The 24,236-nt window shown below is 42.1% G+C and overlaps 2 long non-coding RNA genes across 4 annotated transcripts; one reads left to right on the forward strand and one right to left on the reverse strand.

Moving 5' to 3' along the window:
• Positions 1-1,257: 1,257 nt before the first annotated feature.
• On the reverse strand, positions 1,258-23,785 carry LOC129624197 (uncharacterized). 3 transcript variants are annotated; one of them, XR_008700815.1, is made up of 3 exons: positions 23,444-23,785; positions 21,555-21,637; positions 1,258-1,800 (listed from the first exon to the last, which is right to left on the reverse strand). It is a non-coding gene; the product is annotated as an uncharacterized LOC129624197 (long non-coding RNA). The 3 variants fall into 3 exon arrangements; XR_008700814.1 differs by lacking the exon at positions 1,258-1,800 and adding an exon at positions 4,693-5,432; XR_008700816.1 differs by lacking the exon at positions 1,258-1,800 and adding an exon at positions 21,158-21,424.
• LOC129624198 (uncharacterized) lies at positions 9,810-14,532 on the forward strand. Its single transcript, XR_008700817.1, has 3 exons — positions 9,810-9,947; positions 11,432-11,537; positions 13,699-14,532. It is a non-coding gene; the product is annotated as an uncharacterized LOC129624198 (long non-coding RNA).
• Positions 23,786-24,236: the final 451 nt, after the last annotated feature.

A 24,236-nucleotide genomic window follows, 5' to 3' on the forward strand; every position in this document is an offset into this window, starting at 1 on the left:
GGTGAAATGTGGTAAGCTACCTCCAGATTCCTGTTTTCATATTTATATATTATTCATATTAGAAGTCTGTGACTTTTTTGAAATGGCAAATTGAGAGGTATTATTGGTTCCAATCAAGTTCGTTGGTCTCCTTACTTCCTAAATATCTACGGTGATTGTTCTATCACTTATTTGTGAAAGTTTTGCATCAACTTCAAAGATGCAGTCCCAAATTCACATTCATGACTCCTTATAAGTGGAAAAGGTCACTACTATGTGTTCTCTCAAACTTAAAAAACATCGTTTCATAGTTCCAATAATCTACAATGTTTATACATTTGCTATCTGTAGGGAATGTAAGAGTGTTATATATTTTTTGCTTATTGTGCTATATTTGTATTTTAGCTAATGCAAGAAATGTGTAATATCCTTCAAAGAGTACTACCAAATGTTTATTTCAATTTTTCCTATTTATGAATAATGCCAAAGAATGCCACCCCAAAAGTCTTAGATATCCATTTTTCTATTACTCCTTCAATTATTTTATACTGCTTTTAGTATAAATCTCAAAGGCAAGGTGAATACAAAAACACGCTAACAAAAATTTCTTTCTCTTTATAATGCCAGGAAAAATCACTCCATCTTTAAGCATCCCTTCAATTAAGTGAATTAATGTCCCCTACTTACCTTCATCTTAAATAGACTATCCATCCCTTAAAGGACATTAACAGATTTTCAAATATAAATTAACCTAATATTGATTCAGTTCAGTTCAGTGGCTCAGTCGTGTCCAATTCTTTGCTACCCCATGGACTGCACCACGCCAGGCTTCCCTGTCCATCACCAACTCCCAGAGCTTGCTCAAACTCATGTCCACTGAGTCAGTGATGCCATCCAACCATCTCATCCTTTGTCATTCCCTTCTCCTCCTGCTTTCAGTCTTTCCTATTGGTGGGGGGAAAAAACCCACATCCATAACCACAGTGTTCACAAACTAATTATCTTCAAGATAATTTAAAAGGATAAACCTTTGAAAGAATACTTAATGGAATTGGATTTTTTTTCCTTCTTAGTGTTATTATAATCTTTCACCTCATTCCTTTCTTTTTTCCCCCTGAAACATCCAGTCATTGTTAAGATTTTACAGGACAGTTTTCAGCCTGAATCTATATCCAGCTCATTTCAAAGATCCCTTCTGTGAATCTGCACCACCATCCCCCATGTACCTTGAGTTTAGTACTAGCTCAGTGGGAATATTTTTTAATTGGGATGGTTGCATTCTGAGCTTTTGCATGAGACTTTAAATGAGTCAAGAAGAAATGTTCATTCTAAGCCACTTGAGTTGGACTTTCCAAAATTACTACTGTTTTTAAAATAACTTTAAAGAACAAGAAATGTTTTTTAAAATGTAACTCTCTTGCCCAAAGTAGAACTCCACAAAACTACCCAGAATCTTCACTCTTTATCATCATTGTATATTTATAGCCATCTTTCACCAAAAATATGCTGAGAACTGGAGAGTCTTATTAGTAAGAGGGTCATTTTCTCTTAGATAATAGTGAAACTTGAACACTCACAATGTTGACAGAAGCATTATTTAAAATGCAGAGGGTGGGGTAGATAAACAGAACACGACAGAACCAAGGGGAATTCAGCAGCATGTGCTGGTCTTTATTTATTGAAATATTTTTCACGTTGTGAAGTCATATCTTTTGAATTCAGTGACAGCAGATGGCCTGACATCCAAAGGAAATCACGAAAGATGTATAGAGTTCATGTTTTCAGAGAACCAGAGGGGCATGTGTCTAATCACTTTTCAGTCTAGTAATGTTGATATTAAAAAATAGAAAGTGAGTAAGCAAGAAAAAACATACATGTACACAACATTGTAAATCAGTGATGCTTCATCAGAAAAATTAAAAAAAGAAGAAGAATCATACATGCAATTGACTATGGTCTCTCACACACATTCAAGATTACTACCACTGAGGACTTCCCTGGCAATCTGGTGGTTAAGACTTGGCCTTCCAATGGAAGGGGTGAAGGTTCAGTCCCTGTCAGAGAGATAAGACCCCACATGCCACTTGGCCAAAAACCCAAAACATAAAACAGAAACAGGCAGGAAAGTCAATAAAGACCTTAAAAGTGATTGATTCCCATAATAAAGAAAAAAAATTTTTTATTTTAATTATAAAGGGCTTCCCTGGTGGTCCAGTGGTTAAGACTCTGCACTCCCAATGCAGCAGGCCTGAGTTCAATCCCTGGTCAGGGAGCTAGATATCACCTGGAGCAACTTAAGTTCCCACATGTGTGCTCTGTCGTTCAGCCGTGTCTGACGCTTCGTGACTCCATGAACTGTAACTCGCCAGGTTCCTCTGTCCATGGAATTTTCCAAGCAAGAATACTAGAGTGGGTTGCCATTTCCTACTCCCGGGGATCTTCCTGACCCAGGAACTGAACCCACATCTCTTGCACCGGCAGGCAGATTCTTTACCACTGAGACACCTGGGAAGCCTCACATGCCTCAATGGAAATAAATAAATATATAAGCAGCTATCATTTAAAAAAAAAAAAAAAGATTTCTACCACTGAAGCTGATGTAGTCAGGAAGCCAGTAAGTGAAGACCATATATTTCCAGGTCTTATTTTTATTGTTGTTCAGTCACTCAGTCATGTCCAACTCTTTGCAATGACCCTATGAACTGTAGCCCACCAGGCTCCTCTGTCCATGGCATTCTGCAGGCAAGAATACTTGAGTGGGTTGCCATTTCCTTCTCCAGGGGATCTTCCCAAACCCGAAGATCGAACCCATGTCTCCTGCATTGGCAGACAGGTTTGCAATTTGCAGTTTGCAAATGAGAAGTCCAAAGAGGGGAGGTTTGCTTACCCTTCACACCAACCATCGATCATGTGTATAAGTTCAGCGACTGCTGTTTTCGCACATGCATTGTTCAGACTCTCTCCCTCAGCTAACAGCTCCAACCCTGTGATTATATTTAAGCTCAAGTCTCTCCATTTGTTAAAGACAAGAACAACGAAGGGCAAGTGTGGTTTTGAAATTCCCTGAGGGTTACAAAGGAACCTGCTAAATAAATGCTTTGGAATAGAGGGACTGAGTGGCTGAGGAACACGTGTGGGAAAGAAGGATCTCACTCTCATCACTTTGCACCTTTGGGGCCATGTGACTGTATTGCTGATTCAAAACCTGCATAAAACATTTTTATATGCAGATTCGTGGACCTCACCCCAGACCTATTGAAATGCAATCTCTAAAGGAAGGCCCCGGAATCTTCATTTTAACAAGCTCACCAGGTGAATCTGACGCAAAAGTAAATAGGCAACAAAGTGTTGCAAATATAAACACAGATGGCAGGCACTGAGAGGCCCTAGGTGTCAGGTAATACAAGAATGCTGAAAAACCACCACTGCCAAAGAGAACCTCCCTCCCCAGCCTGCTCTGAGGTCAGAAATTCTTTTGTTAGACATTCTGTCTCCAATCTGTCCTTGTAAAATTGTGATGCCGGGGCGGGGCGGAAAGGGAATTTTTGACTTCACCAAACTCAACCTTCAATCTGCTTTCCCGATGTTATCTAATCAGCACAAAATCTTTTGAGAAACAGGCTATGCAAACGCTCTGTGATTTCACCATCCTTCCATGCCCACTGCAATCAGTTCTGATACTTAAGACTTGGCTGAAATGATTTCCTTGAAGATCACCAAGGATCCTTCGCACACTGTGTCTTTTTCTCTTCCCTAAGTCTATAGACTCCTTGCTTCTTGACACTCCTGTTTCCCAGGAATTATGTCACCTTGCGTGGTCCTGATTCTCCTCTTTAATTCACGTGTGCTTCTCTATGTCTCCTGAACGCTTCCATCTCATTCCTGACAAGTCATTCTAGGGCCATCTTCTCTCTACCCCACCTTTCCAGCTATCATTTTCACAGGGTCATCTCATAGATAAGTATTTCTCAGCCTGGGCTCCTCTCCTGGGATACACAACTGCTTCTCCTGCCCTTCTGAGCATCACATCTGGACCTCTTATGGAAAAATCCACATCCACAGCCGTAGCCATTAGCTGTGTGCCAGGCATTTATCTGCATATTTCACAAACACAAGCTCATACAATGCTCACAATTACCCTATTTTATCAAACCAGTCAATCCTAAAGGAAATCAGTCCTGAATACTCATTGGAAGGACTGATTTTGAAGCTGAAACTCCAATACTTTGGCCACCGAATGTGAAGAGCAGACTCACTGGAAAAGACCCTGATGCTGGGAGAGATTGAAGGCAGGAGAAGGGGACGACAGGGGATGAGATGGTTGGATGGCTTCACTGACTCGAAGGACATGAATTTGAGCAAGCTCTGGGAGTTGGTGATGGACCTGGAGGCCTAGCGTGCTGCAGTCCTTGGGGTCGCAAAGAGTAGGACACAACTGAGCAACTGAACCAAACTGAACTCTATTTTAAGCCTGAGGGAACCATGTGGGCTATGCTGTACCAAACTAAATCAGTCGTGTCTGACTCTTTGTGACCCCAGGGACTGTACCCACCAGGCTCCTCTGTCCATGGGATTCTCCAGGCAAGAACACTGCAGCGTGTTTCCATTTCCTTCTCCAGGGATCTTCCTGACCCAGGGACTGAGCCTGTATCTCCTACATCTCCTGCATTGGCAGGTGGATTCTTTACCACTGAGTAACCTGGGAAGTTCCTGAGGGAAGTGAGATAAGTAAAAGTTACTTAATCAGGTTGCACTGTTATTATATGGTAGAACCAAGATTCATACCTAGACAGGCTGTCTAGAGTGCCTCACTAATGATGTTATGGTGTGTCTCGGCCTTAGGCTGTATTTATCAGCAAAACTTCCATCACTTTCTGGCCAAAATCTTTCAGTGTTTCATCACTGAATACTGGAATGTCTAAAAAATAGCAGTTGGGAACTTAAAGCTGGAATTTGACCTTATTTCTACTTAATTTTTCAGCCACAATCTCCCTTAATTCTCTTCCACACAGGGTAAGTATTCCAAACGATAAATATTTGATTATTTGCTGGTTTCAAGATTACAATTTAGGTGTAAGTATATAGTAGGTGTAGGAAAAGTGAAAGTTCAAATTAGACGGACAGAAACTGCATTTATCCTCTCAACTGAAACGACTAGTCAACCAGAAAGTTATACATGAAGTGATGATTTTTCAAGACCTTAGACATTAGGCGACGAGTAACAGTGGCAGACGACGCTAATGGGCTGCGTCCCATGGCTGCTGCAGCGACTGCCTGGAGAAAGTTGCCGGGCTGAGTCCGTGCAGGGGATCAACCCAGGCGGAGTCTGAAGAACTCGGTGAGTTGAGGAGACAAAGCTGGGTAAGTCTGAAGGTGCTGAGGGTGCTCAGGATAGAGTGTCTACTCAGCTACAGGGCGGTTCCAGCAGTCCTAATGTAAGTGTAACTGTGGGCCTCATAAAGACACGGGAGAAGGAGGAGAATTTTAAAAAATTGAAGTAATAGCCAAAAAGCTTTCCAAATGTACTGAAAATTGTATGCGCACACATCCAAGAAGTTTAACAAGCCCCAAGCAATTCAAACTTGGAGAGTACTACACAGAGACATGTCAAAATCAAATCGCCCAAAACCAGGGAAAAAGAGAAATTCTTAAAAGGTAGAGAAAAGAGACATACTATGCCCAGATAAACAGAGATGAGAACGATAATAGATTACTCACTGAAAGCAATGTCAGAAGATAATGGAACAGTATCTCTAAAGTAATGAAACAAGAAACTATTTAAATCTCTTAAAAGACTGTTTAAAACAAAAAATAATAAAACGGTTTGAGGGAGTTATAATGAATGCATAAATAAAACATCTTTTAATAATAGCACAAAATTGAGATGCAATAAGTGGAAATTTATGGTTACAAGATTCTTACACTATTAACGAGGATTGTTACAAGTTTAAATTACATTATAGGACATAAATCAACCACCCCAACAAATCACAGCAGCACATTAGTTGCTAAGTCAAAAAGGAGATAATATGGAATCACCAAAAACACAAATTGACCCAAAAGAAGGCAGGAAATGAAAGAAAAGAAAACAAGGAACAGATAAGACAAATACAAAACAAAGTTAAGGTAGCAGATTTAAACACAATCATAACTACTTTAAATATACATGGTCTGAATGCATCAATTAAATGCGGTAGTTGTCAAAATAGAGCAAAAAAAGCAAGTTCTCACTATACGCTGCCTTCAACAAAACTTCGCCTTAAATATAAAACATTAAGTAGGTTAAAAGTAAATGGATGAGAAAGATACTGTGCTGATTCTATCAAAAGAATCATGGTAGAAAGGTGATGGTAAAAAGAAGAATGGCTACTCTGGGCTTCCCAGGTGGCTCAGTGGTAAAGATCCACCTGCCAACGCAGGAGACCTGGGTTCCTTCCGTGCTCCCAGAAGATCCCCTGGAGAAGGACATGGCAACCCACTCCAGTATCCTTGCCTGGAGAATCCCATGGACAGAGGAGCCTGGAGGGCTACAGTCCATGGGGTCGCACAGAGTCAGAAAGGACTTAGTGACTGAGCAAGCGCGTGCACACACACACACACTACAGTAATATCAAACAAATAATGAGTTTTTTTTTAATCATTTGATATTTGATGAAAACTATATAAATTCACATATCCAAGTTCAACACACATACCCGTAAGTTCAATAACCCCAAACAAAAGAAAGGTGAGGGACTTCCCCGGCGTTACAGTGGATAAGAATCCGCTTGCCAGAGGAGGGGGCGCAGGTTCAATCCCTGGTCAGGGAAGATCCCGCGTGCCGCAGAGCAACCAAAGCTAGGCGTCACAACCACCGTGCTCACACTCCAGCGCCTCACACTCTAGAACCCTCAGGCCACAACTCCCGAGCCTGCGTGCTGCAACCAAAGGAGCCTGGGGCCTGGAACCCGAGCTCCGCAGCAAGAGAAACCACCGCCATGAAAAGCCCCCGATGGCGACGAAGAGGAGCCGCTTCCCGCCAGCAGCTAGAGAAGGCGCGCTTGCAGGAAGGAAGACCCGAGACAGTCAAAGATAAAATGAATGAATGAACGAATTTCAGAAAAAGAAACATGAGGAAACTACACAAAGACTCAGTAAAATCAAAACCAGTAGCGAAGCGGAAGTCTTCATTTCACGGCAAAATCAGCAAACACACCCCCTGTTCGAATACACTCAGAAGCAGAAATGTGAAGGCAGAGAGGCCTGAATGGGAAGGCACCAATAGTTCAGGTCTGGAAGACCTGCAACCGGACAGGAAGCCCAGCGTCTAGAGCCTTCATCCTGAGTCTGGGGAGGAGCTGTACACTTCCTCTCAAGGAAGTGGCAGGGGAAACTCGAAAGGGAAAAGACCTTCCTGGCAGCAGATTCAAACAGATTCGTAGGACAGAGTAGGGGAACAGAATAATCGGTAGGTGTGCGCAGTAGCTGGGAGCAGGGGAGAGCGTAAAGGCAGGTAGGGACAGCAATAAAGGCAGGTGAGTGGTAGAAAGATCAGGCAAAAAAAAATAAACTATTATAATACTCCAGAAATGATGATCTCCATATCTACTCAGTGTCATCTAACTTCTCAAAGGCACAGGGAACATCGAGAGGGCGAGAACATCTTTCATCTTTCTCTCGCCAGCACTGAGCTCACCACACGGATTTTTAGAACAGATAAATTAATGGATCTGATCAAGACTTGTATTCTTATTTACTTGTCTAAGTCAGAGACTAATATTTATAATTCTAGAGACGTCTCATTTGTAAGTTTTGAGGAGAAATAATAGGCTCCATCTAATGCCAGTCGTGTCTTAAACAGTACTCAAATTACATATATGATCAAAGATATTGCATATTTAACTACAATAAAATCACAGATTATCCTGGCCTGCTCAAGAACAAAGCCATGTCTTTTTTTTTTTTTTTTTTTTTTTTTTTTTTACTGTACCAGGCCTTAGTTGCAGCTTGTGGGGTCTAGTTTTTAGACTCCACAACTAGTTTTGGTTAGGGATCAAACCCAGAGCCCCTCACACTGGGAGCTCAGAATCTTACCTACTGGACCACCAGAGAAGTCCCTGGTACATGTCTTTTGAAAATGGTGTCATAATTAGATCATTTCCCTGAGAAATATCACAGCCCCTAGTAGCCTAGGAAAACATATATACCTTACTTAGGGCAAAGAATGGAGAGCGAGAACAAAAAAGAAATTTTTTTAGTAATTGTAATTTCGGGTTAAAATTTTACCACTGGCAACATTCCCATTTTTCATTGAATTTCATTTCATCTCTACTAAACAGAATATCATTTTAGAAAATGAAAGCTCAACAGAAATTAAAAGGAGTTAAAGAAAATTTGGAGATGTTCATGATGTGTTACAATTTGGCATTTGAATTTCTCCCCAATATAAAAATGCTTCCTGTTTTAATCTCAAGCATTTTTCAATCATGTTACTACTTTTTAACCCAATCATCTAAAAGTGTGCAAAAATTATACTTTTAAGCAGAAATGAATACATCCTTAAGCATAATGGAGGGGGAAAAAAGAAAGAAAGCATAGTGGAGAAGACTTGCTAAGGATTAGAGATTACATGGGCTTCCCAGGTGTGAAGAACCTGCCTGCCAGTGCAGGAGACATAAGACTCAGGTTCAGTCCCTGGGTGGGGAAGATCCCCTGGAGGGGGGCATGGCTACCCACTCCAGGATTCTTTCCTGGAGAATCCCCATGGACAGAGGAGTCTGCAGCAGAGTCAGACACAACTGAAGTGACTCCACACACACAAGGATATTTTTATGGGCTTCCCTGGGGGCTCAGACGGAGATTATATGACAGAATGGAAAAAGCCAGGGTTTGGAATCATGAAACCCGGTTCTGTGAGTTAATAGCCAGGTGGCCTCAGTTACTCTGAGACACTCGGTTTCCATATCTATAAAATGGGGATGTGTTAGACACTTTTATGTGACTCCATATACTCTCTTCCCCACCCCTTACTCCGTCACTGCTGGAGAGAACAGCTGGGCTCAGCACCCACCAGCTCTGAGGAGGTACAAGGGCAGCCACTCAGGACAGACTTGGGTCAGAGTGTCCTTGGCATCTCTACGGATGGTGCCCACAGGACATACTCAAGCTTGTATAAATGGGAGGAGTATGGCAGTGACCAGCCCTGACTGATGGGAGGATGGAAGCTGATGGATAAATCTTCCTCTCTTCTGCTCCCCAAGTAGACAGATCTTGGATGCACTTCCCGAGCCTTTTCAAAAGGCCCCGTGGAATCACACCCAGATGACCTTATACTGATTCTCCCTCCTTCCTTGTTTCCCTCCCCAATCCTTTCCTTTCAGGGATTATTTATTGGCCACAGGGTTTGCTTTTAAACAAAGGCTTCCCTGGTGGCTCAGACAGTAAAGTGTCTGTCTTTAATGCAGGAGAACCTGGGTTGGGAAGATCCCCTGGAGAAGGAAATGGCAGCCCACTCCAGTACTCTTGCCTGGAAAATCCAATGGACAGAGGAGCCTGGTAGGCTACTGTCCATGGGGTCACAAAGATTCAGACACGACTGAGCGACTTCACTTTTGCTTTTAAAGGACCCCAGGCTAAGGCAGAAGATAAGAAAGAATGCTTCTAACCTCCCAGGGCAAGTGAGGATAAAGCAAGATGTTCTATACACAAAGAGGACGTGCAACATTCCATGCATTGTTTTAAGTGCTTTGTATACAGTGACATATGTAAGCCTTCCAACAGCCCTGTGAGGTGTGTGCATCATTCTCTCCTTTTCCTAGAGGAGAATGGCATGGAGAGGTTAAGGATTTTATCCAAGATCACACAGCTCTCACGTGGCTAAAGCAATGCAGTAGACACCAGATGTGTGCGTGCGTGCTCAGTCGTGTCTGCCTCTTTGCGACTCCACGGACTGTAGCCCTTCAGGCTCCTCTGTCCATGGAATGTTCCAGGTAAGAATACTGGAGTGAGTTGCCATTTCCTTCTTCCGGGAATCTTCCCGACCCAGGGCTTGAACCCTAGTTTCTTGGTCTCTTGTGTTGGCAGGCAGTTCTATACCCAGGTTCCCACCTGGGAAGACCAGGGGCCAGACACAAGTGGTTTAACATTTTCAGACTTAACACGGGCTTTGAAGGTCAAAAAATTAGGAGGAGCCTGAAGGAATATAGAGCTCTTGGGAACATAAATCTGCTTCTACCATAAACTGGTGTTGGAGTCCACTTTGATCACTAAGAGATGAGACAGACGTACAGCCGGACTCTGCTCTGTACACGTAGGCAAGACAGCAGCTCACCATCCCTACTGGCAAATAAAAAAGAGTAGGAAGGCTAAATTGATTTAGATGCTGACTTTCCTGATTCAATTCCACTTATCCTATTGACTTTAAACATAGCCTTTTGCTTTCCATGTAGATTTTTCCCATTATCTATTCCCCCAGGCAACTCCCAGGAGCAGATGTCTATCTAGCGCCTATATACTAGAGCTGGAGGTCCAAAATCCCCTTATCAAAGGGAATTGCAACCTTTTTTTTTTATTCCCCCAGTTTAGAGGCAATTGATATCTAGGTACAAGAAATAAAGATAGAGCCGGGCAAGTAAACCCGCAGCCCCCAGATCCTGGCTGTATAAGCCAGATACTGCTCTCCTGACGTGAAATCAAGATAAGAAAAGCTTCCAGGGTTAGCTGCAGTCACATCTTCAATTCCCTCCAGAACCCTGCCCAGTGGTCACTCAGTATTCAGTGTCTAAACCTTGGCTGTTCTAAACCTGAGAAGTGGAAGCACAGTTCTTGTTGTTCTGTCGCTAAGCTGTGTCCAACTCTTTGCCACCCCATGGACTGCATGCAGCAGCAAGGCTAGTCTGTCCTTGACTATCTCCCAGAGTTTGCTCAAACTCATGTTTCAAACCCAGGAAGTGAAAACACAGTAGCTGTTCCTGAATCAGCATTTAGCATCAGTCATCTTTCAATCTCAAAACCTAAACATCCAACTGTCATTTTAGAATTTCCAGCCTCAGTGAGACTGAGCTCTCTGAGGGTTTCCTAATCTGATCAGGCACTTGGGTGTAGCCAGAGCAGCAGACCTCTCTCAGCTCTGGGACCTGCAGAAGGTTTGTTTTTGTTCTTCTTCTTCTTTTTCACAAGTGAAAAAGGAAAGACATGGCATTTCCTCTTACGAGAGCAAATCAGAAAAACGAAAATTCGATTTCAAGATAGGTCTTTAAAGTTATCACCCAAGACCATAAAAATTTAACACTAGATAAAGAAAAACAGACTCATAGAAGATGTGGAGTCAGCCATGAGTTTATAGGATTTCTCAGGTTAAAACGCTGCTTTTGATTTGTAAAGGGAGAAATCCTATAAAATACTTGGCATCCAGAGACAAGGAAATAGCAAGGGTTTCCTCACTATAAATAAGACTGTTTTTATTTTTCCAAAGGCTGGCTGTCCTAATATATCCTGGGGAAGTCACAGGCCGCTGGGTCCCTGCTGGGCCACCATCCCAGCCCTGACTTCAGGAGATGAAACTTGGCAGACACTGGGAGGTTTGTAAGAAACATGCAAATCTAAACAAAGTAAATTAAAAAGAAAATTTAATTTCTTAGGACTGCATTTTCTTCTTTAAAACTGTGCCAATTTTATGAGGAGGGGAAAAAAATCTTCTAAATATTATAATGGAAGAAGAGCCAAGGAGGCAGATTAATCCACCTGGTGAAGAACTACTGGCCTGTTAACAGGAAAAGCAGTTTTCCAAATACAGCCCAGTGGATCTGCTCATGACCTCCACGTTACTTTTAAGTTCGTCTTCATAGAAAAGTGATCACAATTTCAACCTGAATGTTTTTTGCAGCTGCTATTGCTTGCCGTTTCCTGAAATCTGGAATTTTACTTTTTGGGAAGAGATAATTTCTGAAGGACTCTTTTCATAAGTTTATAGTATATTCCCCTTGGAAATGTCTTTTTTGAGCCTATAAAATATGACCAGATGACCCAGAAGTAACACTACAAGTGTACGTGTGTCCCTGGCAAAACTACACACCTTAAAATTTGAGAGACATTTATAGAGTCTACATTTGCAACAGATATATTTTAAAACCTGCCGTGACTACTGGTAAAAACCTGAGAAAAGCTTTGCTCTTTATTTACAAACTCCACTTTTGGAAAAAGTAAAATCAAACAAAAATTCCTATACAATTTGCCTGATACTGTACGTATAGCTAAAAGAAGAAACCATCTTAAATGAAATTCTTTTAGTGGACCAATCTAATAATTTTCACCACCCCGTTACTATTTTAATTTAATTCATGGTGAAAATCAACCCACAGCATAAAAAGGTTAGTCGCCCACTAGGTCTCAACTGTTCGAATATTGTAGCTATCATTTCTCTTAGTAAAACAATTGTTTTGAAAATGCTCTAAACTTTATTTAAGTGAAGGCAATGCAATTTGCATTCAGTGACCCTCAGGTATTGCTCTCAAACTAAAACAGGGAAAATGCAACAAAAGGATGGCTCTTCTAAAAAATAATACTCATTGATAACCAGAGACTTTGTCCTGGCCCCAATTTAAGAAGTTACTTTGTAAAATTAGTAAATACATTTTAAAGTAATGAATTATGTTTTATACCCCTCAAAAAAAAAAGAAAAATAGTCTTTGAAAATGTAACACATTCAAAAGCCGTGTTACTTTTGCCAAGAAAAATAGGTAATTATGAGCATTCTTGAGAAATATGTATGATATCTGCTTCAATCAGTCACTGAAACCTAGGCAAGCTTTGCCTTTGCCTATAAAAACCAAGCCGGCGCTAAGTACTGGGAATGATGACCAAGAAGCAGTTCAACACAAATACTGAGTTACCCAGGAATCCTAATTCCTGACCCTTCTTTATAAAGGTCATGCATGTGATTTAAAAAATCAAGAAAAGATTTTCTGTTCTACCTAAACTCTAGCTTTAAAGACTCATAAAAATAAAAGAGTAATTAAAAGAACTGGTATCAAAAATGTTCAGATTCAAATTCTGCCTTCATTTAGGAGCATAACTAATTATTAGCTTAGGAAAGTCCATACCTGGATTTTAGAAGTTGGTGTCTTGTGCCTTTTGTTGGAAGGTAATTAAACCTCACATTCAACCTCTGCCTTGAAAAGGAAATTATGCTGAAGCAGTTAATGTGCGGATTTGTTTGAACAAATGGCATACCATTCCCCACCACCTCTTGGAACAAACTTAATAGGTGTCTTATGCATGTATCAGGCACGTAAGTATTGAGGCTTTAATAACAATCACAGTGATAAGCTGCACTTAATTAAACACCAGGTGTTAAAGTTACTTTGTTAACATGCATGATGTGTGTATTCTACTGTTACTCACTGTCTTTCATTTATATATGAACTTAGTGCCATCAACATATTTAGTGAACAAGCAGAACCCATGATGGGAAAAGAAGGAAATAAAGAGGCTTTCACTTCTTTGTTTTAATACAGTGTTTGATCTAGATGGAAGAAAGAATAAAAGGCTAAGTTGAGAAGAATTCAAAACTATTAAAAAAAAAAAAAAACAGTTTAGTAAAAAGTAATACCTAGGCTGGTTTCATTGAAACAAGCTTGATGGAAATATTTAACTCAAATTTTGTCTGATGTAAATTCTTCTTAACTTACACATATATATATTTTTTCTAGTTGTAGTAATTTTTTTTTTTTTTTTGATTAGTCCACATGACACGTGGGATCTTTGTTCCCCAACCAGGGATTGAACGTGAGCCCCCTGCATTGGAAGCCCAGAGTCATAACCACTGGACATCAAGGGACATCCCCTTAACTTACATATATTTTAAAAAATGTTTTATCTTCATCTTAGACAGTCTAACATCAAATACCTGTCAATATGTGCAATGAATTAAAATGTCATCTGCAGTCATCTGCACAACTTCTGAAGAAATATTAAGAAAATGAGAACATTAACTTTATATTTTAAATGTTAATAAAAAATCAGCCAATAAACAGAGTAATGTAAAATAAAAATAAAAGGATTTTTTATTTTAATTTCAGTCTGTAGTTTTCTTGGACATAAGACAATCTTAGTCTTACTTTCAAATAGTCTTCAAAAAATTAATTATTTAGGGCTTTTTTAAACAATCTATGGTTAGAAAACAATCATAAGGGCAATACAGCTTTTAGACTGTAAGAATTCTTACCATCTCTATGAAAAAAGCAAAACCAGTCCCATTTCTTATGATGCCAATGTTGTACCAGTAATCGAGTTTGCCAGGTAAAATTAATAATGTCACTGTATTATTTTCTAATTAAAACGGACACGAGTAAGTAAAATAAAAAAAAGAGAGAGAGAGGCCAAAATCTGACACTACTAATTGATTCTGGCCTCTACTAATTTTTAAATGTCTCAGGTTAATCAACTAACACACATTAATTGGGTAGGCCAAAACGTTCATTCGGGTTTTCCCTTAACATCTTATGGCAACAGCCACAGTTTCTGACAAAAACAAATCTTCTATTCCTTTCTCTATTATTTAACAAATTAAAGTACCAGACCTGGCACGTGTGAAGACTTTAATCAACGAAGTTCCTGGAAATCACAGGAAATATTTATTTTTAAAAGCTGTTTATCAATTTAATTTTTTTAACAACTGATGATGCCTTTCTTTTAAAATATATAATCTATTTTTTAATAATGCAGAGAAGAAAGTCAACAGGTAAGACTGTTCATGTCAATTATGTGATTTCAAATAAGTTGTTATTGTTTAAGTTCCATAAAGGACTAGTGTCCCCTGCCAGTTGCTGTGAAATGTTTGAATAAACACTGTCTATGTGATGTGTCTTTTTCTTTTACTGTTTTAACCCTGTTTGAAGTTAATGAGTCCATATGACTAATTACAAACACACACACAGACACTGTTGTTTTTAAGCTCGTTCTCACACATGAAGAGAACTGAGCTCTGGCCTTGTGCAGTGCACAACCTTCCCGAGTGTACATGGCCAACCTGTTCATTCTATTATTATTTCAAGCAAAACTGCGATGCTCCAACTAAGTCCCTTTTGGTCAAGGCCTTACTTTAGATACATTACCTATACCTATACTGTGAAATGAACACAGGGCTCATAGCAACAGAGACAGGATAAATGCCTTGGTGAGATTCCAAGAGCATTAGTCATTTGACAGCTTGTGCTTGCTCAAGACAAAGCAAGGGCAAGCTCAATACCTCCTGATACACTGAAGGACAGGAGCAGACAAAAGGCTGATACCAGGGCCTGATATTTAAGAACAAATGACAACTCTTAAAATGTGCTGTAGCTCTGAAATGCTCAAGAAAATATGAGAGTAATTTTCCAAGCCTATTTCTTGATGTTTCTTTTTTAAAAGAAACATGATCTCTGGAGCTTTTGATTAAAGAATGGTGGGATCATTCTTTTTAATTCACTCTGATTTCACCTCCAAAGGGACACCCAACTTCCCTTTATCCCTGGTTGACTCACATCAAGCCAGAAGAAGGCAAAAAAAAGTCAAGTGAATTTGAAGAGCCCTTTTCGAAATTGACATATACTTCGGTACTCAACTATACTGTAAAAAAAAAAAAAGCAAAAACGGAAAGCGATGGTCCTTATCAGCCATGGGATAAGTCAGAAGAATTTTTAGAAAAAAAAGAATTAAGTTTAAATAGTGTGACATGGAACATACACAACTCTTCCTGTCATATGGAATAACTCTTAAGTTAAGCATCAGATATGCATACTTTAAAGACCCCTCCCCCTGTGTATCTGCATTTGCTCATGTCTCTAGGGTGTGGTGGCTCAGAGTGTAAAGAATCTGCCTGCAATGTGGGAGACCTGGGTTCGATCCCTGGGTCTGGAAGATCCCCTGGAGAAGGAAATGACAACCCACTCCAGTATTCTTGCCTGGAGAATTCCATGGACACAGGAGCCTGATGGGCTATATAGTCCATGACCTCGCAAAGAGTCGCACACAACTGAGTGACTCACACACACACACACACACACACACACACTAGGGTGAACACGGATTGCTTTTAAAAAATAACAATAATAATGAAAGTTGCCCTTATTTTAAAAAAAATGATGAATTATATATTATGTTTGGAGATAAAAACCTCCGAATCAGCATTCGTTTCAGGGCCACGGCTGAGAGATGCTGCTTGGTGCAGCAGGATTCCATGAGAAGGAGGGGGCAGAGGACCGCGGTCCCCGCGGTGCTAATTGATAAGTGCAAACGGCCGGCGGAATCAAAGAATGGGAAGGGCTGGGAGGCGAGGGCAGCCAGGGCAGTTAGCACCGCCGAGCCGGGGAGCCTGTCCAACTAATCGGCCCGTTTGTTTTCACAGCTTTGCTGGGAACGTTTGCCGGGCTGGCCCAGCGGAGCCTGAGAGCGAGCGGCGAGCCAAGATAGCAGCCGCACGTTGTCTCACCTGCGCTGCCAGATACGCGGGCAGAAAAACACACACAGCACTTTGTCAAAACAGCCGCGGCCGCTGCGCGCTCGCTTTTTTTTCTTTCCCCGCCCCCGCAGCCCCGGTCCAGGCTGCCAAGGTACACCGGCCCGGCTTTTATCTCCGAGTCCGAGAGATGCTCTGTGACTTCAGGGAACCGGGGCGCTCCCCGGGGGAAGCCGGCTCTACCTGGAGAGGCTCGTGCCAGACCCATGAAATCAGGTTCCCACAGCCCTCTGCCTGAGTCAGCACCTGGCCGCGAAGTGACTCAGTCACAAGGAGACCGGAGGAGGATCTCGGAGGGACTCCCGGCTTCCACGGGCAAGCTGGGCTTTTTAATTCCCCTCCTCCTGTTGGAGTCACATGATTACAAAAAGAAAAAAAAATTAAAACACACACACACACACACACACACACAAACACACACAGCCGCACAGAAACCTTAAGGCAGAATCCGTCTGCCTTTGTCTTGCCTTTGTTATCCTGCACGGCAGACATCAGAATTGCCTTTGTTGGGTTTCCAATTCATCGCCAGCAGAAGCCTCTATAAGAACTTTCTGATTAAGCTCTGAACCTTTGGCACATATCAGCTCTGCCTAATTATGAAAGATCTAATGATACGTTCTTGTGTTTCTCTGACAACCACATGTTCCGCATCTGGGAGGCATCTGGGAGAAAGATACTGACATGACATCTCGCGGCGCAGAGCGAGGTGGGGGACGGAGAGTTGGGGTGGGGGGCCGCGAATCTCCCCTAAACGGTCCACACGTGATGGAGGCTTAAGTCTTCATCAGACACACACCTAGCCAAGGAGCAAACAGCTTACACACCCAAGCCGGGTGTTTAAATTTTGTGTCGGGGAAAAAAAAAATCCACCGCTGCTTGGCAATTAAAAGCAGAATGAGGTTCTCTTTTAATTAACATTCTTCAAGTGGCGGGGGGGAGGCGGGGGGGAGCGGGGGGATGTTCAGATGTTGCCGCTGTAAGATTTCCTGCCTCATCTTCTGTCTTCTTTAGATTATATATTTCTAAAAATACCTTAGGTGACAGTTTAACAGGCAGGAGAAAGCAGATTGTCGCTCTATACAAATGGAAATAAGCTCTGGATACCTGGAACAATGGTGGCAAACTCTGTATCAAAGGAGATGGGCCCTGCCTGGCTTTCCTTTTGTGTGACGTGCCTGCAAACTGCCCGCACCCAACTCCAGCCAGGGGTGCCCCTGGGAACAAACGCTGCTCAGTCCCCTCCGCTCTCCACCCCCAGGCTGCCTGAAAATCACCCAAAAGGGGCTTCTCCAGAAAGAGATTTGCCGTGTGCACTTGACCCTCAATCAAAGCACAGGCATTTTGCCTCCCTGAAACAGAAGTGAGGGACACCAAAGATCTGTCTCTGTGACGGGGACTCCATCTTCAGCCTCCTGGGAAAACAGTCATGCAATTCCATTCCTCCACATGCTTCAAAATACACTTTTTAGAAAGCATTGGTGGGGTTTTACACAGAATTCGGAGGCTGTCCACCAAGACGTTCCCATCACATCCTCTGGTCTGAGACACTGGCCAGTTAGCTCAGTGACAGCAAATAAATGGGTGAAGAGTTGGTTCTCTTCCCCCCGTGGACCCGAGGTTTCACTCAGGGCATCTCACCTACGAACCTCACTGCCACCTACATTCCAAGAAATATGAAATACAAGTAATACCCGAATCTTTTTTTAAAAAAAGATGAAAAAGCAGAGGACTTTATCCAGCTCCATTTTCCAGATGGGAAAGTCATTATGACGGCTTTCTCAAGCTCACCATGCAGCTCAGAGCTGCACCTCTTCGTCTCTTGGAATCAGACACTTGGAAGTCACAACTCTGTGACTCAATTGTTGCATACTTCCTGGCTTTTCACTAAATTAGCTCGTCAAGATCTGATATTATAAAATTGACTTTCTAAAATTATTTTTCCTAGATTGAACATATAGCTGGATTCTTTTGGTGTGTTATCACCATCAGGTCTAAAGTTTCCATGAAAAAAAAATTAAATTTCTCATTTTTTCCCTTAGGTATGTGAACTGTTTCCAGCAGAGAGCAACCTTTAAATCCCTGAAGCCCTCCAAAGGTTGAGTTTCACCAGAAATCGAAAGAGATTTTCCTTTTGCCTTAGACAGATCACAGACCATCAATTCCTGGGGTCTGGGGTCTGCTGGGCCCCACAGGGCACGTAGGCACCCCCGGGCAGCAGAGCAGAAATCGCTTTCACTGATCAAGGAGAAGTGATCCCCAATCTTGGAAACAGTTTTGAAAGCTTTAGCTAATCGTCAGGAATGGCCTCAGATATGCAGCTAATCTCATCATTCAAATTTCCTGGTTGTTCTGTTTTTCCTGCTTGATAAGACTTTATCAGTCTGTAATGGAACTTCATGGTGATCTGGAATCGGGCATTGCAACGAAACATATACATACCTTTCATATCTTCCTTTTTGGGAAACCAGTGAGTTTAATTGATAAAGCACTAAAATATGAAGCTGGAGTCCTAAAGTCTAGACTGAGTTTAGGCCACCAAACTAACTCAGTGGCTTCGTTTGGTATTAAATACAAACAACTGAAAAAACTTAACTATTCTGGTCTTTCCTAAGCTAAGGATGTAAAGCAAAAGGGAAAACTACAAATAAGTATATACAAGTAAATTGGAGAGGACTTTTGAAATATTGTATTGCTGCTGCTGCTAAGTCACTTCAGTCGTGTCCGACTCTATGTGACCCCATAGACGGCAGCCCACCAGGCTCCCCCGTCCCTGGGATTCTCCAGACAAGAACACTGGAGTGGGTTGCCATTTCCTTCTCCAATGCAGGAAAGTGAAAAGTGAAAGTAAAGTTGCTCAGTCATGTCTGACTCTTAGCGATCCCATGGACTGTAGCCTACCAGGCTTCTCTGTCCATGGGATTTTCCAGGCAAGGGTACTGGAGTGGAGTGCCATTGCCTTCTCCGAATATTGTATTAAAAATACAATAAAAATTTAAATTTAAATTAACTTAAAATTTATTAATACCTCTAAGAAAGTAATATATGTTGGGGGGGGGGACTTTAATTCTTGTATTTGGACTTTTTCCTTACCTTAAATTAGTTATTTTTAAAATTTTGAAAATACATCTGTTCTCTAAGCTCTCTCTTTTTTTAGAAAGCAAAACATAGAGAAGAGAAGTAATAGAAGAGTCATAAATGTTGCAAGCATCTGACTAACAAAAAGATTGAAATCAGGGCTATAAGAATGAAAACAAAAAAGTCAAAAAGTTAATAACCACTTTGGAAAAGACTTCAGTGTTTTCTTACAAAATTAAACACACTCTTACTATAAAATTCAACACTTGTGCTCCTTGGTATTTTCCCCAAGGACTTGAAAACTTATGCCCACATAAAGATGTAAACATGAATAGTAGTTTTATTCCTAATTGCCCAAATGTGGAAGCAACCAAGATGGACTTCACCTGGTGAATGGATACACAGGCTGTGGCCCATGCAGAGAGTGGACTATTACTTAGCAATAACAATAAATGATCTACCAAGCTGCAAGAAGACCAGGAGGAATCTTAAACGCATATTACTGCAGAAAACCTGTCAATCTGAGAAAGCTACATACTGTGGGTGTGACTGACATTCTGGGAGGACGAGATGGTTGGATGGCATCACCAACGCAATGGACATGAGTTTGAGCAACCTCCAGGAGATGGTGAAGGACGGGGAAGCCTGGCGTGCTGCAGTCCATGGGGTCGCAAAGAGTTGGACACGGCTTAGCAACAGAACAACACCACACTGGACGTGTGATTCTGACTATATGACGTCCTGGGAATGGCACAACTTTGGGGACAGCAAACCGATTAGCATTTCCCTGGGTTCTGGGGTTGAAACAGAGGATGGAGGGGTGAGACACAGGGGCTTTTCAGGCAGTGAAGTATTCTGGATGAGACTGAAATGATGGCTATATGCTCTTGTGCATTTTTCAACACTCATAACATGTCCAACACAAAGACGAATTTTATGGAAACTATGGTCAGCTCCCTGTATCTTCAGGTTCTAACATCACCAATCCAACAAACCTCAGACCAAAAATATTTTCTTTGAAAATTCCAAAAAATTCCAAAGAGCAAAATTTGAATTTGCCACACACCTGGGCTACTAGTTATGTAGCATTTACATTGTATTAGGTATTATAAATAATCTAGAGATGATTTGGAGAAGGCAATGGCACCCACTCCAGTACTCTTGCCTGGAAAATCCCATGGACGGAGGAACCTGGTGGGCTACAGTCCATGGGGTCGCTGAGGGTTGGACATGACTGAGCGACTTCACTTTCACTTTCACTTTCATGCATTGCAGAAGAAAATGGCAACCCACTCCAGCGTTTCTGCCTGGAGAATCCCAGGGACGGGGGAGCCTGGTGGGCTGCCGTCTCTGGGGTCTCACAGAGTCGGACACGACTGAAGTGACTTAGCAGCAGCAGAGATGATTTAAATTATATGATGTGATGCATATATACAATGGAATACTACTCAGCCATTAAAAGGAATGAAATAATGCCATTTGCAGCAACATGGTTGGACCTAGAGATTGTCATACTGAGTGAAGTAAGTCAGGGAGAGGAGGAGAAATGACATGGACTCTAAAAAGAAATGATGCAAATGAAGTTATTAAAAAACAGAGACAGACTCACAGCCTTAGAGAACGAATTTATGGTTGCCGAGGGGAAAAGATGGGAGGAATGGATAGTTACGGAGTTTGGGACAGATATGTACACACTGCTATATTTAAAATGGAAAACATGTATAATATCATGTACGAAACGAGTTGCCAGTCCAGGTTCGATGCACGATACTGGATGCTTGGGGCTGGTGCACTGGGACGACCCAGAGGGAGGGTACGGGGAGGGAGGAGGGAGGAGGGTTCAGGATGGGGAACACGGGTATACCTGTGGCGGATTCATTTCGATGTTGGGCAAAACTAATACAATATTGTAAAGTTTAAAAATAAAATAAAATTAATTAAAACAAAACCAAAAAATTAAAATTAAAAATAAATAAATAAATAAAATAAAATGGAAAACAAACAAGGACCAGAGAACTCTGCTTACCGTTGTGTGGCAGCCTGGATGGGAGGGGAGCTCGGGGAAGAATGGATCATGTGTATGCGCAGCTGAGTCCCTTCACTGTGCACCTGAAATTATCACAACATTGCTAGTTGGCTAGTCGCCAATACAAAACAAAAAGTTTTTTAAAAAGAAAAAAGTATATGAAAGGTTGTGATTAGGTTCAGTTCAGTCCAGTCACTCAGTCGTGTCCGACTCTTTATGACCCCATGGACTGCAGCACGCCAGGCCTCCCTGTCCATCACCAACTCCCAGAGTTTACTCAAACTCATGTCCATTGAGTCAGTGATGCCATCCAACCATCTCATCCTCTGTTGTCCCCTTCTCCTCTGCACTCGATCTTTCCCAGCATCAGGGTCTTTTCAAATAACTCAGTTCTTCGCATCAGGTGGCCAAAGTATTGCAGTTTCAGCTTCAGCATCAGTCCTTCCAATGAATATTCAGGACTGATTTAATTCAGGATGGACTGGTTGGATCTCCTTGCAGTTCAAGGGACCCTCAAGAGTCTTCTCCAACACCACAGTTCAAAAGCATCCATTCTTCGGCACTTATATGCACATAATACATTGTTTATATTAGAGAGTTTAACATCTTGAATTTTGTTATCCTCCAGGATCGTGGGACCAATACCCAGCAGATACCAAGAGATGCCTGTATGTATTTTAGTTAATAGTAATGTATCAATATTGGCCCATCAACTGTAATAAACACCCCACTAGTGCAAGATGTTAGTAATAGAGGAAACCAGGTCGGGAAGGAGACTGAGGCAGGTATTCGGCAAAGCTCTGTACTTCCTATTCAGTTTTTCTCTGAACTGAAAACTGCTCTAAAAATAAAGCCTATCCGTATTTCAATAAACAGTCCTCAAGTTATATACTAAATGCAAAACGTTACTTAAAGTGTCTGTGGATGTCACCCTGCCAATAGGCCTTGGACAGCTATGGTTCAGATTGGAGATGAGAGTCACCCCTAACTCTTCTACTTCACCAATAAATTATTTAACTATTAGCATGAAAGTCTTGCCAATTCAGACCTCCAACTTTTTTATTTTTAGCACCTGTAAAAAGGGAAAAAGCGTTTCAGTACCCACTTTCATTGACTAATACAGGCACAGCCCTGCAAGGTGGCTGCCCTTAGCCCTTCTCAATCTGTTCCGCTTTGACAGTTTGTTACTTTGTAGACACAACCTTACCAAGGATGCTCTTAACCTCATTATCCTACTCAGTGATGGATTATTATCCATCTCTCCAAGACTGACCTCGCATTACCCTTAATCTGCCCTGGCCAGTCCACCACGAAGACATTAATAACCCCCTTACTTCAGCGACTTCCAGTGGCTGTCACGTGCGGCCTGGGGGTCAGTCGCTTTGTGTGAGCTACTCCTTTCCCCCGACTTCACCCCTGAGCTGGAAAGGAAACAGGAAGGTGCTTGGGACCCCTCCTACTCTCTGTTTTCCATGCTGAAGTTCCAAGTAAAATTTCTTTTGCAAAAAAAAAAAAAAAAAAGACTCCGCTGCCAAGATGCTTTTTTGAAAACCACTCCCATAGACCATCTTATCTGCCTTATCTTAAAGAAACTCATAGAATTTCCCTTTATTTTGCTTGAAACTGCTCACTGTGCTAGTAAGGGCAATCGCCTCTTTAAAAAATAAGATACATCGATGACTGAAATTGCTACTGGTAGCTACCGCCCAGCCAGACTCCTAAAGCCTGAACTGGAGCAGCTCAAGGCCGTGGACACTGACCCAGAAAAAGTCTGGGAGCTGGGGACCCGGAGACTAGCAAAAGAGAAGGATTTCCACAGTATTTAAGATTAGCAAGTGGCAGGGGAAACTGTGAAGAGAGGGAAGGTATTAATAGTAATAGATATTTACCCATCTCAGCAGAAGGGTCTTGCAGGAAGGAATGGCAGCCGGTCCCCGAGCAGAACCCGCATCAGTTTTCTCACTGATACACCTGAGCCTGTCACCCGCTCTCACACCATCCAGTCTCCTAGCAGAAAAATGATGGCTCAAGCCCACACCCCAGACAACACCTAGAGCTAAACACTGGTCCCCGCACATGGAGAAAAGGCTCAGAGAGGCTGCAGTAGAGGGCAGCCATCTGCACGTTGAGGTGAGAGACTCAGAAAAACCAATTCTGCTGGCACCTCGATCTCAGCTGTTCAGCCTCCATGCTATGGACTGACCATGTGGCCCTTCAAAATTCATACAACTGTGCCCTTAGTCCCCAGCGGGATGGTGTTTGGAGGCGGGGCCTTTGGGAGGTGATTAGGTCATGAGGATGGAGTCCTCCCAAATGGGATTAGTGCCCTGAGAAGTAGAGACCGGGACTTTCCCAGGAATCAGAGCTGCAGCCTTGGCCGGAACTCCTCCAGGAGCCAGCTATCGGGAAACAAAGGATGTAAATCAGTGGCTGCCTCCAAGCTCCTGCTGCTGCTGCTGCTAAGTCACTTCAGTCGTGTCCGACTCTGTGTGACCCTATAGACAGCAGCCCACCAAGCTCCCCCATCCCTGGGATTCTCCAGGGAAGAATACTGGGTTGCCATTTCCCTCTCCAATGCATGAAAGTGAAAAGTGAAAGTGAAGTCCCTCAGTCGTGTCCGACTTTTAGCAACCCCGTGGACTGCAGCCTACCAGGCTCCTCCATCCATGGGATTTTCCAGGC

Source organism: Bubalus kerabau, chromosome 12 (assembly GCF_029407905.1).
Source record: "Bubalus kerabau isolate K-KA32 ecotype Philippines breed swamp buffalo chromosome 12, PCC_UOA_SB_1v2, whole genome shotgun sequence".
Classification (NCBI taxonomy): domain Eukaryota; kingdom Metazoa; phylum Chordata; class Mammalia; order Artiodactyla; family Bovidae; genus Bubalus; species Bubalus kerabau.